The following is a 3,927-nucleotide window of genomic DNA, read 5'->3' on the forward strand; positions in this document are numbered from 1 at the left end:
TTCACCAGTGTTACTACACTTTGTTAAAGGAGACATTTCACATTACTTTTTTAAGATGTCAAATAAATCTTTGGTGTCCCCAGAGTACGTATGTGAAGTTCTAGCTCAAAATACCATATAGATAATTTGTTATAGCATGTTATTGCCACTTTGTAAGTGTGAGCAAAATGTGCAGTTTTGGGGTGTATCCTTTAAAATGCAAATGAGGTGATCTCTGCACAAAATAGCAGTGCCGGGGTTGAAATAGTGTTGTATTAACCCCCTCTGACATAATAAGGGGAGACAAATTTCGATTACGATTTTTTCACCAGCTTGCAGAGAACGGTTTACTCAAAAACTAAGTTACTGGGTTGATCTTTTTCACATTTTCTAGGTTGATAGATGCACTGGCTACCCAATTATAGCACTTAAAAGGATAGTTAAGTTCACCCAAAAATTTAAAATCGGTCATCATTTACTAACCCTCATGTTGTTACAAACCTGTATAAATTTCTTTGTTCTGGTGAACACAAAGGAAGATATTTTGAAAAACGTTTGTACCCAAACCGTTCGTGGACCCCATTCACTTCCATAATAGGAAAACATAATACTATGGAAGTTAATGGGGTCCACAAATTATTTGGTTACAGACATATCTCAAAATATACATTATTTTGTGTTCACCAAAACAAAGAAATTTATACAGGTTTGAAACAACAGGAGAAGTGAGTAAATGATGACAAAATTTTCATTTTTGGGTGAACTATCCCTTTAAACATGAAAAAAGTCAGATTTTCATGATATGTTCCATTTAATGTTTACTGTAGTATCCTGTAGTATTAACTTAACTACACTGCATTAATAAACTACAGTAAATAAAATACTGCTGTATTTTATATTTGCTATGGTAAGTTTAAAGGACAAATCGGTATTTTACACTTAAAGCCCTGTTTTCAGATTGTTTATGATGAAATAGAACGGTTTTGACTGAAATTTGGACATATGATGCTGGCCTGAGAATTTTCGGGTGTTTCTTGTATCACCTCCCACCTCTATAATGGCTGTTTAGGTGCACAGGAACAATCCTTCCTAAAATGCATTAAACTTTCGTTTACAAAGACATGAAACTCACCGAGTGGTCAGGGGTGTTCACTGATATGCTCACACAAAAATCGCTGCAAAAGACGCATTCCAACAGGTTTAATCGTAGTTTTGTCCAACTCCATTGACTTGTATTAGATGTGCTGTGAGGTACGGTATTACTCCGCCCCAGGAACTTTGTTTGTATTCTTGCAGTTGGCAAAGGTGTATTATCGCCACCAACTGGGCTGGAGTGTCTATTATTCAAGCTCTCAGCGGAAGAATATACGGGTGTGAGGTGTTTGGAAAAATAGGTCAACAAGTTTACAACGAACGGTAAAACACCTGTTGGAAAGCATCTTTTGCAGCGATTTTTGTGTGAGCATATCAGTGAACACCCCTGACCACTCGGTGAGTTTCACGTCTTTGTAAACGAAAATTCAATGCATTTTAGGAAGGATTGTTCCTATGCACCATTAAACCCATTTTAGAGGTGGGAGGTGAAACAACAAACACCCGCAAATTCTCGGGGCAGCCACATATGTCGAAATTTCCGTCAAAACCGTTCTATTTCATCATAAACAATCTGAAAACAGGGCTTTAAGTGTAAAATACCGAACTTGTCCTTTAATTCGAGACATCTGTCAAAGAATATAATACACTTGAATAAATGAATGAATGGTTTTCAATTTCTTACTTTTTTAATAACAGCAAGTAACCACAGTTTCATTATACTTACAAAGCAACTCGGGTGGGGCTCACAAATATTTTAATGACCACCATTATTTAGGAGTTTCGAAAACACAGGTGAAAATTAGCCAAGAAATGTGCAGACAACCGTAACGCCTGAGGTGAACCTCGGGGCTGATGAGCTTTACTAAGATGTTCAGTGCTCATCAAGGCAGAATTGCTTTACCTTCCTTCTTATTAAAATAGCAAAGTAGCCTCCATTAAATACATTCTGCACTATATGACCACAAACAAAAACCGGAAAATGACATTTCATCCTCATTCACTCACAGCTAAAATCAAATTTGTTGTGTGCAGCCATCTTGTTTTGATGTATGAAGACAGGCTGTTTATAGGAAGCAGTGCATCAAAATTTAAAGAAAAATTGTTTTTTTTTATAAATAATTAATGATTTTATTTCAGTAGAATTAAGAGGCTAGAAGTTACATGCTAGGATTGAAGAAACTGACCTGTGACCTAAAAATATGCTTTGCTGCATTCACATGAAACATTGGTTATCACAATGGTTTTTATTGCCATTCTTTCACTGTACTGTTTTGTCAGCAGTTCAGTTGTGTCTTGTGTTTATTTTATTCAGAGAAATTTCAGGAGAAACACCTGCAACAGAATTGCTAGTTAAACATAACTCCATTAAGTCCCATGAGCTACTGTATGAAAGAGTAACCTCTGAGCAATAACATTTTCCTCTTTGCCTTTCTCTCAGTAAAGACACAGCTGCTTGTTTCACTTGGCTGCAAGCCCCTGGATGAAATAGGAGACCAAGAAAGATTAATTCTATACATTTCAGTGGCAGGTTGATTGTATTTTATGCCTGGCCGCATGACTTGTGACCCGCTCTTCTGTCAGGGCTGTCAGAACAAGCTGGCAGGGGTGTTTGGGTGTGTAGGCCTGGGGTGAGGAGGTATGTGCCCGGCTGCGAGTGTGTCCTTGGGTTTGTAATGAAGTTGTGAGGCGGAAATCACTCACTCCTGCGTGGCGTACTGGCACGTCATGTTTTATCACAGGGATGCCACATTTACTCAGTCATTAGGGACCAAAAGCTAGTTTATCTCAGTTGCGATCCGAGCAGACGGATAGACACTTCAGGGGTGGCACTCTATGTCAGCACTTTTGCAGTTCAGTCAAGGACTTGACTCCCGATATCGCTGTCGTTCTCCATACTTCTCTGTCTTTCTCTCTCTTGCTTGCTCTCTCTCTCTCTCACGTGTCAACTGACAGGTTGATTTTCTAAAATAGTGTCTGCCACTTAAATGGTGACCCATAAAAGACAAATTATGAGATTAGCATTATGCCGCAACCATGATGAGTATCACAATGCCCACATCGCACACACAAACTCTCCCTGGCAATCTCTCTCACTTTCTTATGCACTCACAGTGTAGTCTATTGATGTTTGTTTAATTAAAAACTGACTGATAATTGTCTGTTCACAGTTTGTGTCTGATAAAAAGAGATGAGATGGACAGGTCTCCAGGCAGTGAAAGTGTACATGTTGTCTCATGAATAGCATTACTGATTCTGTTTATCTGGCTACAACACACCTGTGCATTAGTTTATTCTGCCACAGGCACATCACTGCCGCTTAAGTTCTTGAATTTTGAGCCAATTGTTACCCACCACTATAGAATCTAACATCTAGAATTTACATATGATCTTTTCTTGACTCTGATAATTGCATGTTATTGGCTAATTTTAGCTTCAAATGAAAGGGTTTTACATTCTGTCAGTTTAGTCAAGGTCTCTGAGTTCACCATAGAGTTCCACAGAGCTAGGAAAATCTGAAAATGATGTCGCGTTTTGCCTGCCTAATCTTGAAGTAACATTTATACATAACTCAAAGGTCACCTTACTACTGTAATCAATTGAATAACTCAACCAAAGTACATTTTCCCTTATAGAAATGCCTTGTGTTGGCCTATGTGAACAGATTGTTCACAAACTTACTGGGTGCATCCCAGTTTGAAGGCTGGATCCTGCGAAAGACGTGGACATTGAAGGCCAGGACTCGGTCTTCAAAAGATGCAGCCTCCGAAGTCCACGAAACTAAAATTAGAAGGTCTAGCCTATGGAGGGAGTTGTATAACCTGATGTTCCTGCCCAACGCGCCTGTCAGCGGGA

The sequence above is a fragment of the Misgurnus anguillicaudatus genome, chromosome 10, assembly GCF_027580225.2.
Source record: "Misgurnus anguillicaudatus chromosome 10, ASM2758022v2, whole genome shotgun sequence".
Taxonomy (NCBI): Eukaryota; Metazoa; Chordata; class Actinopteri; order Cypriniformes; family Cobitidae; genus Misgurnus; species Misgurnus anguillicaudatus.